General features: G+C 33.8%; 2 protein-coding genes across 8 annotated transcripts in view; one reads left to right on the top strand and one right to left on the bottom strand.

Annotated features, from left to right (window-relative positions):
• The window catches only part of LOC139813675 (uncharacterized aarF domain-containing protein kinase 5-like), a 122,582-nt gene extending 111,790 nt beyond the window's left edge, over window positions 1–10,792 (bottom strand). The window contains exons 1-4 of one of the 2 annotated variants that reach the window (XR_011732208.1): window positions 10,651–10,792; window positions 9,793–9,858; window positions 9,385–9,642; window positions 8,383–9,276 (exon numbers count right to left, since the gene is read on the bottom strand). The gene's annotated coding sequence lies outside the window, so the exon portion shown is untranslated. Of the gene's footprint in view, window positions 1–8,382; window positions 9,277–9,384; window positions 9,643–9,792; window positions 9,859–10,650 lie in introns of those variants that run through there. The other variant, XM_071779304.1, reaches the window with a different exon arrangement.
• LOC139813676 (uncharacterized) overlaps window positions 1–14,360 on the top strand; it is a 47,305-nt gene that overhangs the window by 18,214 nt on the left and 14,731 nt on the right. The window lies entirely within an intron of this gene.

The following is a 14,360-nucleotide window of genomic DNA, read 5'->3' as shown; positions in this document are numbered from 1 at the left end:
GTATATTTCAGATAAATAGCAGATACATAAAATTTGAAATGTTGCTGTACAGCAGATACGTAGAAATGTAATTCTAATTGACACAATGTAAAGATTTTTCAAAGTACTGCAACAATTATTTTTTGAGGCAATATATATGTTCTCTCTGTAATTGGCGCTGTAATTTAAAGAGATATCATTTCTTTTTTGTAATTGTAATAGATCACTTGAAGCGCGACTCTTCTTTTTGATAAGGTAACATAATTTTGTGATGTGTAGGGGAGACCGGGGCTAAGCCGACAACGGGGCTAACTTGACACTAGGCTTTTTGCCAATTTAAATCTATCGTAGAAACTTGCCTTTCCTACTGTAAATGCGTCTTTATGTGTCAGTATTATCAACGGAATTTGGTAACATTCTAAGTTATAGTGTAATTTTTAACGCGACATAAGCGTTTTTGATAGTAAAAAGTAATTTTTCTGATCTCTCGAAAATGTCTACTCTTTCATCGAGCTTTACTCTTGCGAATCTACCGGTAAGTAATTTTGATGGAAAATTCGATGTTTTATACAAATCCGATAATAATTTTTGCATATTTTCAAAATTTTTATATTTTTGGAGTAACAAAAGTAAAAAACGACGTTCAGGGCTAAGTCGACACGCTGTTTTATTAGTTCCCAATAATAAACGATGCTTGTAATGCAGCATATGGCCCATGACAAATGTGTGCGCACGTGTAATCGCGAATTTACTTGCATAAGTTGTTTTTCAGACATGAATTTAGATGAAAATAATTAAAAGTTGATGGGAAATTCGATGCTCTATACGAATCCGATAATGGTTTTTGCATATTTTCAAAATTTTATATTTTTGGAATGACAAAATTGAAAAATGACGTTTGGAACAAAGTCGACATCACGCCGTTTGATCGGCTCCCAATAACAAACTATGCTTGTCATGCAGCCATATGGCCCATGACAAATGTGTGCGCACGTCTGATTGCGAATTTATTTGCATAAAATGTTTTTTAGACATGAGTTTAGATGAAAACAATTAAAAGTTCAACAATTTTTGTTCTTATTATTTCCAATGATTGTTTTACTTAATTCCAAATTTTTGTACTTTCTAAATACACGATAAACAATGTATTTTTAGTTTCAAACAATAAAAAATAAGTTCCAGATCAAATTGTGTCGATCAGGCGAAGTGTCGAGTTTACCCCGGCATTTTTCAATTTGAAAATTTGTCTTCGCGTCACTTTTCCTTTCCTGGCGGCAAAACAAAGCGACGTACAGCAAAACTTCCTGAATCAATTTTGTATCTGAAGAAACACTCTTTAAATATATACCATTGAATTTGCCTAAAAATTTTAATTAAATATTAAAAATTGCCTTTGAAAAAATAGTGTCGGCTTAGCCCCGGTCTCCCCTATCACTTGGGTTATAATTTTTTGGAAATAAAGATACTACTACTTAGATTTTTTCGAGATTTTTCGAGATATAAAGATTACGTCTACCACTTGTTACTTAGATTTTTTCGAGGTATAATACTACCACTTTCTTTTTTTTTTTCGAGGTAACAACATATATACACTACTATGCGTGTACTTGGTGCCTTTTTTTAACCTTTTTTTTTAAAAGGTAATTTTGTACGGATATCACGCCTTTTTGTAGTATTACGCATTTTATAAACAGTATGTACAGCGTGGCCTAGTAGACAGCGCACTGGTCTGTTGAGCCAAAGGTCCCGGGTTCGATTCCCGGTAGAGCTAGAAAATTTTATTCGCTCGTTCTCCTCTCGGCAGGCAATGGCAAACCACCGAGAGTATGTCTTGCCAAGAAAACTTCTCTAAAAAAAAAATTGCCGTTCGAAATCGGCGTTAAACTGTAGGTTCCATATACAATGTGTATAATCCACGTGCGCAACACATGTATATGAAGAGAAGTCACCACGCTCGGACACGAGTAATAGGACTGAGGATGGATGTACAGGGTAAAGCTATTTGGAGGTATAATACTACCACTTTGTTTTTTTCGAGGTAACAACATAACAGGGTAACAACATAATACATATACACTACTATGCGTGTACTTGGCGCCTTTTTTTACCTTTTTTTTAAAAAGGTAATACATACTCAAATCATTTTCTATCACAGTTGCGTTGTCCTCTGCAAATTCCATTGAAATTGCATCAGATTTTAATTTCCGAGACTTTACAGGGCTATAGTTCGGTAGTAACTTGCGTAAAAAGGATCGATCTTTGTATTGTGAAGAATGGAAATGTTGAGAACAAATCCGAGCTAGATAAACAAATTTGAAATAATATATTTCATCAACTTTATTATATTTTGTTATTATTAATTTGTTAAATTTTATTTACGAACTGTCAGTACTATTATATACATACCGTTGTTTGGATTGACATTCTCTTTGCAAAATGTTTTCCACTTCTCAATCATTTCTTTATTTTTTGGAAATGAAAAATATCGTACATTTTTATTCTTTCGTGACGTATTTTTACATGTTTTAAATGAACACGACGGTATTTTAAAGACAATTGTTTATATTCATAAAACTGTATAATTATCTATGGATAGAGCTCACTGCTGCAAAACTGTATAACCTAATCTAGATACTAGAATCTAGTATAACTGATCTCAGTTACTATTTTCAAGATGGCGGAAACTTGGTGCTGCGCAAAACGTGACGAAAACTCGTCGGGAAAATAGCACACCTTGTTACTTCTACCATGGTTAAAGTTGTCGACTATTAGGTTATGAGATCTGTCATACCGACGAGATGTAGCGACTACAAACATGCCCTGTGGCCATATGCGCATACTCAGTGGACGCACGCGCATACAGCAGATCACATGACAACTGTTTGGTTGGTAAGGGCCTAAGCAGAATGGCTGTCTTTGGCAGTGTTTTATGCCTTAAGTCTTTGTCTTATGTAACGCACAATGCTGTACAGTATAAGACAAAACACTGCCAAGACAGCTTTTCTGCTTAGGCCCTAAGTCAGAAGTGTAACATAATTCGAAATGATATTCTTTCGGCGTATAGATTAGTGACGCGCTTTAAAAGTATTTAAGTGTTTAAAGCGCGTCACTAATCTATACGCCGAAAGAATATCATTTCGAATTATGTTACACTTCTGACTTACCAACCAAACAGTTGTCATGTGATCTGCTGCATGCGCGTGCGGCCACTGTGAGCATGCGCATATGGCTGTAGGGCATGTTCGTAGTCGCTACAGCTCGTCGGTATGACAAGAATCATAACCTGATTTCTGTCAACTTTTACGTTTAATATCTCGCTTCGCGGGGCAGAGCGACACTTTTTTCTGCCAGATTTGGTCGTTTTGTGCAAAAACGCGTCGATTAAGCCTAAGTTTAACGAAATCGGTGAGGAGGCCCAAATTCTTCATATTTACCGTTTTTATTTAAAATTCAGTCCGAGAATGGAGTTACGACTCCACCCCGGCAATTCTGACATTTCAATTTTTGCATCTTTGTCGTTTTCACTCTATACCAATTGAACAAAGCGATGTAGACAAAAAATGTCCGTATAAATTTTGTAGCCAAGGTTCACTCTTTACAACGGTATATCACATTTTACTAAAATTATTTGTTTTGTTAAAAATCGGCACCGAAAAAATAGTGACGATTTCGCCCCGGTCTCCCCTGCTATATCCTATTAGAATCCAACATGGGGGCGAGGCTTACATATCATATGGTTCAATATGGCCGATGAAACCGCACAATAAATATTTTGTACCGGTAATATCACGTAGGTTTTTGATAAATATGTGGCTAACTATGCAACATATTTGCGAGTGGGCCCATACAAGTCCCTCTGAGAGGAAAATTATAGAGAGGGAGAAAATATTCTGAGCGTAGGTGTGCGGTTTTAATAGTTCACATCTCACCACCAGATGTCATAGCACCCAATGTTGAAAGCCAATATCCGTATCAGAGAGAAACCTGAGAGCGGCCACCGGGATCATTCCGTTCTAGCGGACGTATACTGACGCGCCGCCTGAGAAAGTGGACGTCAACTACGTCGTTACGCTCGGTAACGGTACACACATGGTTCGTGTCCGTGCTATGGTTCGTGTCCGAACTACTCAGATGGAGGGGATATGCTGGTCGCGCAAGCCCCTCTTCTGTCCGTGTATGTACGCTCGACACTCGGCAAGCTTTGAGCGGGGAGAGAAGGACAGACATACGATCTGCTATCTCCTTCTCTCTTGAGCTGTGACGTTGCCGGCGCGGCGTTGCCGTTAGCACGCGTCGGCTATACCACGATGCCACGCATTTCGGGTTTCGCGTCTCGTGTCTCGTGTCTCGCCGAGTGCCGAGTCTCGAGTTGGCAAATTGACGATGCGCTATACGTTACATTTGCGTTTATATTTACAAATTTTATTTTTTATATTTATAAATAAATATATATATATATATGTATATATATTAGAAGTTTATAAATATATAAAGATTGCAAATATAATTAATTAAATAAATATTTATAAACTTAAAAATTAAAGTTCGCAAATGTAATGTATAAAAGTCACGGTTCTATACATATGCTTTTCTATCTAAAAAAAGTCTTACATTAAAAACCTTTACTTTAGCATAATAATATTTACATGTAATATTTAAATGCATACCAATAATTATATTATTGACTATGAGAAATAACTGTAGTTTATAATATTATTTTACTCTTATTAAATTTATTTTACCTATGCATGTTCAATTGGCCAAATTACGGCTAAATTACAAGCAACAACAAAAGGATATTGGATAAAAATAAAAACACTTTATTAAATAAACAATACACATGGGTAACATTTCGACCATACTTATTATAATTAGTCTTCTTCGGAACGGATTGCTATGAATATAAAAGAAGAAGATAAATATTAAAACATGATAATGTTTAAGTTAACATACTAAAACATTAAACATTAGTCTACTAGACTAAAACATTAAACAATTTCCTAATAATATAAACAAAATAAACAATAATCTAATTGAATCTCAAATATAAAAACGCCGGAATAATCAAATGAAACCATGACAAAATAAATTTTATATTTATATTGAGAGGTGATAAAATCTCTTCCGTCAGGAAGAGAATGTAAACAATTATTAACAGGGGTATTCTGATTTAAAATATCTTTAAAATAGATATTTTTTAGGAATTTTTTGTAGGGAAACAAAGAAAGTGAATAACGTTAAACTTTGCATGTTCTCTTTTCTCTTCACCTTATTTTAAAATTTTATTTTTATTTAAGTAACAAAAATGCTCTTCTTTTCTGTTATATCCTGGTCACTATAAATGACAGACGGTGTAAATAATTCTAGCTGTTCTAGGTATCTGAAACACAAAAAGCTAAAATTTTCTTATTTTGCAGAAGTGTGGCTATTGTCTGAACTAGAATTAAATCAATATTTCTATTCTGTGTGTGTAAAAGCGGCTTTTTTTATTAAAAATATTATAACTTTTTTCAAAATTTTATTAGTATTTTATTAAAAGAAAAAACTAATAAACAATGTTTATTCTAGTTCAGACGATAGCCATCACTTATTTTGAATAAGAAAGTTTTTGGTTTTTACATTTCTGATATTTATTAGAACAGCTGGAATCATTTACTTCATCTCTCATTTACGTCTTTTAGTGATCAAGATATAACATAGATAAGAAGAATATTTTTTTTACTTAAAAAATAAAAATATATAAGATTAAAATAAGATTAAAAGAACATGCAAAGTTTAACGTTATTCGGTTTCTTCGTTCACCTAATTAAAAATTCCTGAAAAATACCTATTTTTAAAGACCTTCTCCGGCTCCAGTCGTGATCAACTTGTATTCATGCTTAAAAAGAAAAATTTATTTTACTAAAGTTATGTTATATACAAAATATTACATATAACAACTAAAAAATAAGAAGTTAACTTCACGCGTGAGAACTCATGCGGCGTTGCCAAGTAATAACTGACGCCTCTCCTCTTCTGTCATTCCTGAACCGAGCGAAAAATTCATCAAATCGCGTATTTTACACAAGTAATTCTCGAAAACGCGTACCGCAAGGGTATTGACACTTATCGCATATTATTTCTATTTTTATGTATTATATACTAGTTTTTCAAAAACATTTAGAGAAAACTTTTTTCATAATTCATTATGTCTGTATTACAATAGCTCGGAATAGGAATTCCATGTTAAAAGTTGAAACTTTGAAGCTCAATATCTCGATTTTTAATACCGTAAGAGGAATTATTAAGGTTGAAAAAAATATGTAAATATAGTATATAAAAAATATTATTAGGCTACTATAAAATCCAAGCTTAGACCGTAAATTGTTTATTTAATATTGATTAATAATATTTTTGATAAAAAAGCTGCCTAGAATGGAAATATTGGTTTAGTTTTAGTTCAGACGATAGCCACATACTTCTTCTGAATAAGAAAATTTTAGCTTTTTGCGTTTCAGATACCTATAGAACAGCTAGAATTATTTACACCGTCTGTCATTTATACCTTCTAGTGACCAAAATACCTATAATATAATAGAAAGGAAAAGCATTTCTGTTACTTAAAAAATAAAAATAAAATTTTAAAATAAGGTGAAGTAAACATGCAAAGTTTAACGTTATTCACTTTCTTCGTTTCCCTATAAAAAATTCCTGCAAAATATATATTTTAAAGATCTTTTAAATCAAAATACCCCCGTTAATAATTTTTTACATTTTCTTCCTGACGGAAGAGATTTTACCACTTCTCAATATAAATATAAATTTATCTTGCCATGGTTTCATTCGATTATTCCGGCGTTTTTATATTTGTGATTTAATTAGATTATTGTTTATTTTGTTTATATTGTTAGGTGATTATTTAATGTTTTAGTCTGACTAATGTTTAATGTTTTAGTATATTAAATGAACATTAATTATCATGTTTCTTGATATTTATCTTCTTCTTTCGTAATAATCCGTTCCGAAGAAGACTAACTATAGTCGAAACATTAACCGTGTGCATTATTTGTATAATAAATTGTTTTTATTTTAATCCAATATCCCTCTTTTGGTGCTTGTGATTTGGAAAATTTAATAAGAGTAAAAAGAACACTATAAACTACCTTTTTTTCTTGATAGTTAATATTTTACTATTATTATGCATTTAAATATTAAATTTATATATTATGCCAAAGTTAATGTTTTTAATATGACTTTTTTTCTAAATAAAAAAACATATTGGCCAGAACGGGAATTTCTATACATTACATTTACGAATTTTAGTTTTTATGATTATAAATATTTATTTAATTAATTAATTTTATGTTTAATTTTAATGGTACAAAAACTACGGAAGTACATGATTATACGCGATTTTATGTTTAATAAAATTTATTTATTAATTTGCAATTTTTTTGTAAATATAATTGCAATATTTATAAATATAACAATTAAAACTCGTAAATATAAACATAAATGTAACATAGCGCATCGTCGATTTGCCAACTCGAGACTCGGCACTCGGTGAGACATGAGAGGCGATACCCGAAATGCGTGGCCTCTACAGCTCAAGAGAGAAGGAAACAGCAGATCGTATGTCTGCCCTTCTCTCCCCGCACGAAGCTTGCCGAGTGCCGAGCGTACACTGACAGAGGAGGGGCTTGCGCGACTAGCACATCCCCTCCATCTGAGTAGTTCGGACACGAACCATAGCACGGATACGAACATTACGAACCCATGTATCGTTACCCGAGATCTCTTTGATCGTTACCGAGCGTAACGCCGTAGTTGACGTCCACTTTCTCAGAGGGCAGATTAGGACAGGCGTCCCCCGAAGCGGGATGGCCGCTCTCAGGTTTCTCTCTGTCCGTATCATCGACATATAGTATGGACTGCGCGAAGGTATAGAAAAATGTGACCGGTCGGAAAGAAAGAGATAGCGACCGGTAGAGGTCAAGCTCTGTCTTTTTCTACTCAGTAGCGTGGTAACGGGCGTTTGTACCCAAGGGTCAACAATTTATTTTACATTTTTTTTAATTTTTTGCGTTACGATTTGATTCAGTGTTATTCAGTGTTGTTCCATTAACGACTATTCTCATTATTTATATACTTTAAAGAGCATTTGGATACTGTTTTATACAATTTCGGAAAATAGTATAATACGCGGATATATAGTAATACAATCAAATAAATAGTAATACACAAGAATTTCTGTGCATAACCTTTTGCTTCCTCATAGAGAAAGCTGTTTTCATGAAAAAAAAATTTTGCACATTTTTTGTCAAATATTGTAATATATTTTGCATTATAACCATTTCACATAACACATGTTACAAGTCAATATAAACATTATATATTATATACTATATAAAAATAACAAAAATGTTACATTTAATTTCGAGAAGTTTTATTGATTTTTAAATAAAACAGTTTTGTTATATTTCGATCTTATTCTAAGCTGCTCTCGTTGTTCTAAGTTGGATGTTCCTTCGTGGTGTAATCAAACTTTAAAAAACTTTTTTATAATTTGAACAAGTAGTTTTAAACAGCGATCATCTCCGCAGTTTCCCTTATTCTCAAACACAGTGGGTGGAATATATTCAAGAGTACTTGTTATCAAGACGTTGAAAATGTTTTTGGTTTGAAAAACGTTGTGCGTTCTAAAACGTTCTTCTGCTATTAGACATGTTTGTATTAAATCAGCCGAAGCTTTCATTAATCTACCTTGACATTTCTTAGTCTGTGCGGAGAAACATTTTTCAGACTTGAGCAATTTTACGCAATCCACATTTAACATCCGCAATTCGCATTACACATTTAACAGACTCACTTAGACTCTTAGCTATAAAACCTGCTATGTACGCGATAATGTGATTAATGTACGTTTTATTAACATTTATAAATACTAAGGGTATATAATAGTCATGATCCAAAGAAGTGCTTGAAGAAACCCTAAGAGTTTTACTGATTTTATGCATGTCAACAATATCATTATCATGAGTTTTAGGAGCCGGCTTATCAAGAACTTTGGGAGTTTGTAATAAACAAGTGCTATCTTGAAGTAGACAATTTGCATTTATCTGAGCCTTTGATTTGCACATAAACCAATAACCACTTGAATGCAGACTCAAACTGCTCGGCGGTCGAGTTGTTGTTGTGTCCACCGCGAGATAAGCTTTTTCTCGCATTGATGACTCAAAAAGTTCTTCCCATGTGAGATCAGTTAGTCGAATCTTTTTTTTAGCAATAATTTCAGCCAGTGGTGGTTCTTGTTTCCGCCTATAAAACATTATACATACATATTTACAAAATCATATATTATTTAACTCTAATACTACATAAACAAAAATATTTAAAAACTTAAAATAAAAAACATAATATACTTACTTATTTGATGTGGCCAACTTTTCAATACTTGATCGCAATGTTGGTTCATTGGTTGAGATATTACTGGTTTGTATGGAAGAAAATTCTGTCGTGTTCGGAATATTTATTGGAGCACTCCAAGATTTATAGTTAGTTTACTCCCTGGTTTCAGAAATCTTCTTCCTTCGACTAGTCCATAACGAAAACATTCAGTGTCAAAATGTCTCGAACAAATGGTTGTTGCTTTTCCTGGGACTTCTTCCGATTTTCCGATAATATCTAGCCATTGTTGTCGATCGATAGAGTTTGACGGAAATTTACAATCAAAAAATAACCCAAAATTCACAAAAGTGTCACATGCGTGATACATAACCCAATCCAATAATTGTTTAATCTAATAATCTAATAGTATTTGTAATTATTACTCACCGATGAAACGACAAATCTTGCGATTTGTTTGATCTCTTTTTGCAGATGAAACACGTGAACACCATACTTAAAGAATATTTTTTTCAGAATTAATGTACATATGACGTTGATTGACGATAAACACACTCTTTATAAAACGAAGAAACGGGTTCATCGTCTTTACAATACGTTCCTTACATCCTCTGAGTGGGGATAAAAGCGATCAATAGAAGCATTAGAAAAAGAGAACAATTGACCTCTACCTCGTTCCCTCTTTGTCTAATTCTCCGGACACTTTTTGAAGGCTTTTGTAAGGATCGCGCAGTCCATACTATATGTCGATGATCCGTAATAAATCTTGGGTTATACCGGTGTAAACCGAGATTTGATACGGATTTGATATAAATATAGTACTTGGTACGCGTACCAAACGGTCGGTGTATCTAAACTAAACTAGTATTATCTATACCGCGATGTACGTGATCGAAGATTTAGATATTGATGTATTTATTATATTTTTATTAGCAGACATAACTTAAGAATGCAAACATTCGCCATTTCTTATAAGAAATAAATTATAATTGTTTTTATTTATTGTTTGTTCAATTTTACTTAATTAACCTTTCACTTTAAACTTTCGTTTAAATTCAACTTGCCTTCCCCCCTTCCTGTTACCTGACTAGGGCTGAATAGGGCTCGCGAAAAAACGTGTAATAACACCCCTGATATCACTAGCTACAGATATATATTGTACATTTTATTAGCCCTGCGTAATGCGAGAAAAAAATTGAGAACAAAATTGAGTTTACAACGCGATGTGAGAAGATTTAAATTCACACGCGACACTATATGCGGAAATATGAGAATAAACCATATTACATCTTGTAGAAGTACGGGAGTGCGTCGCAGCGAGGCTGCCGGTGTTGATCGGCTCAGGCGTGACGTTGGACAACGTGGACAATTACGCGGACGCGGCGGATGCGTTGATCGTGGGATCGCACTTGAAGACGGCCGGCCGGTGGGAGAACACACTTGACCCGGCGAGAGTCCGTGCCTTCGTCGGGCATTTAAAAAATCAACAATAACGACTGCAATAACATGACTGTATAATCGACGAGTGGGAGAAACCGAAACGAGCAGTCAGCCATCTAAAAGGAACGGGCAGCTGTTCGACCAGCTGAGCGAATTCCCACCTTCGATCAACTACGTTGCCATCAGGACTGAACACTGTATCTGCAAAGCAAGTGGTTTTCGGGCCCTGAGAACCGTAGAACCATACAATGCGAAGACAATATCAATTTAAGACGATATTTGAAATCCATTACCTTTCTACATATATTAATAGAATATATATTGATTAGAATCTTGGAGAACGTAAACGATCAAGTCTAACAACTTGCATACAAGACTTTGAGAAATTGTGAAGATTCATAAGAAGATTAAGGATCGCGTATTAAAAAAAGAACACCCAAATATTTAAACTACTCATTCCAAATTTCAAGTTTTATCAATCTGCTTGTATGTGTATGTGGATCTTGCATTGTACAAATGCGAGATGTTCTCATAACAGTTTAGTTCTGAAAAAAAAACAATGATTCTCAGAGTGAGTGAGTCATTCTCTATTATTGGTTACAAGAATATTACGTGTACCTACACTGTGAAAGATTATGCACAATGATAACAAAAACATATTATTTATTTAATAAATTGAAATTTTTCTTAAATATTGAGAATTATGTAACAAAAGACAGAAACAATAAAAATGATAGAGAGTCATATTTGTTAGTAACAATTTTAAAATAGGATATTAATTATATATCCATATAATTCTATTAATAGAAATAAATACATTCTTGTTTTATTTTTATGATTTTAACACATTTGTGAAATGCGACATAGTTGTTTTATAATTAACATAAAAGAGAAACATATATCATATTGTGTCAACTTCATATTACATGTGTTATAATCGCAATAGAATTCGTAGAAATAATTTTAATGAAAGTTATCTACAAAAGAGATTTGAAATTTCTTTCGTACTTAATTGTTTGCTTAGGTCGGCTTAGGATATGTGCTCTAATAATAAATCTGTTCATTGATAACGACCATATCTTGCAAAATCGAAAGCTCCACACATCCGAATGTAAGAAAGGTATGTGATAAACATAACAATCAGTGGAATTTACGGGAAAATTAAAAATGCAAAGGAAAGACATCAGGCCAAGAGGTAAAAAGGAATATTTACAAGTTTAACGTGATTTTAAGAATCCAAGGACGTTAAGAAGACATATGAAAGAGCTATAATTTATTTTAAATTTTAAAACTTAAAACTTGTTATTTTTAGAAAGATATAAGAATTTGTATAAGAATATTACAAATAATATTGAACATTGATTTCCGACTTTTATCTAAAAATAAACAATAAAAATGTTTTTTGCAATACACGAACACAATAATTGCAAAATTTGTGAGAAAAGAAGAGGAGAAATGAGATTAAAACTTTCTGTGAAAGTAATTAATTACATTACAAAATAAATTCGCAGCAACTTCTCGAACAAATTTATAATTCAACGCTCAACATATACGAGATATTATCAAAATAATTTGAAAGAATTTGTTAGAAAAATTTGAAAACTGTTGAAATATTTAGCAAAATTATCATGTCAGAAATATAAGAAACGTATGCATATTAGATATAAATGTAAAATACAACTTTGTCGTCAAATTCTAAATCAAGATGAAATAACGCAGATGACGATTAAATAAGATGAGAAGATACTTCTTATTGTTTCGAATCTAAAAACAATTAGAATCGGCATTTCTGGAGGAGAAAATCATTATTTCAACGGAACGTATCGACCGCGCGGATCCATATCCAGCACCTTCGTCAAATACACCCCTGTCGTCGCTCTACGGGACACCCCACTACGCCGACATTATCTTTCCTCTCGTACGTTACACTCGCCCTCGCAGTATCCGCGTCCCTCCCCCGTCACTGTTCCACGGTAATTCCCCTTCCGCCTCGTTCCCCTGTTTTATCGAGATCTCACTCTCGCGTCCTTTCATGCGGTCAACTCGTTTCTGTCTCACTCCGTCACGTCTAACTCTCTCTCTTCTCTCCTCTACCATCTCGTGGGAAATTCTTCCCTTCCATCTCGCTATTCTCATCGCCAACCGCCTTTCACCCCCACACAACCTCTCGTCATTGGACTTGGGTCGCCTAGCCAGCCAGCCAGCCAACAGCCGAGATCAGCTGACGGCAAGCAGTTGCTACCACGGCTCCTCAAACGTGAAACTGTTCAGGCGAGTGGATCTCTTTGCTTTTTCGGTGATTCTTTGTCCCTTTCTGTTTTCTCTTCTTACATCGTTGCAACATTAAGCGTCACTTTGCTCAATATTTGCGTTGACAACGGCGTTTTGAAGCTGATACGCTTTACATAACCAACGAAAACGTCGACGAGACGATGATTCTTCCATGGTTGGTGCTTTAATCTATACAACCAACCATTCTCACACGCGCATTTGTCACAGTGACCATTGACGCACCGAGTAACGCGCGTAAGGAACTCCGGAGAAAAAAAGGCAACTATTGGTCGTATAAACTATAACTATAAGTACATAAGACGAATCTTGTGGGGCCTATTCTGTAACTCTTAATGACAGTTTCGTTATCGTTATATTTGCGTTGCGCAGATATTATATATAGTAAAAAAGCTGCGCAACGAGAATATAACGATAACGAAACTGTCGTTAAGAATTACAGAATAGGCCACTGTTAAAAGTGATTCTTCCTGGTTCTGTAGTGTCTCGTTTGTTAAAACTATACTGCATATAAGATATGCGAGAAAGTGAGGGAAGTTTGAAAAAGAATGGAAAACAAGGCTTTCATACGCGAGAGCAAATGAAGTATTAGGGACAGCCTGACGACGAATTTGTTTATTTTATCGTATCGTATAGCGAACTGTTTCATGACGATGTGATGTGATGTGTGTGTTTATTTGTATGATGTGGAAATTCAAAACACGAACGATAGATTGGAATACCGGAAATAAAGAAGGCAATTATAAAAGTGCTTCCAAATTTTTGTAAAATTACTATTACATCAGCTGTGTGCAATTGTTTATCCTGAAATTTTACAAAAGTATCTAGAAAAATATGTAAAAAACGACAAAACTCGGAAAAAGCAAAGTTATTTTGCGGCAAAATCTATTTGTTATAATTTATTATAAAACGGAAAAGTAAGACAATTAATCAGGATAATGCAAGGAGGATTATTTTGAAATGTATGATTGACGGATTTTTTTATCGTGCACTATAACTTTTACAAGATTACAGTTTTAGAAAATTTGGGGAAAAAAAAAATCTTTAAACTAAGACAACTTTGATTTAGAAATACCAAGTTGAGTTTGCTACATCAGTACGATGGAAGCAACAAAGATGATTAAGATAAGAAAGCGAGTTGTAAATTCATCGATTACATTTTATTTCATGTTTTTATTACACAATTTACTTGTCGAGTGGTTGAATCTTGCTTTAATTGAACGTTTGCAACACACATGAGGTACATAAATACAGGGCCTCGAAAAACG

This window comes from Temnothorax longispinosus, chromosome 5 (assembly GCF_030848805.1).
Source record: "Temnothorax longispinosus isolate EJ_2023e chromosome 5, Tlon_JGU_v1, whole genome shotgun sequence".
Taxonomy (NCBI): Eukaryota; Metazoa; Arthropoda; class Insecta; order Hymenoptera; family Formicidae; genus Temnothorax; species Temnothorax longispinosus.
The sequence above is the reverse complement of the archived record's forward strand: the minus strand, read 5'-3'. Positions and strand labels throughout refer to the sequence as shown.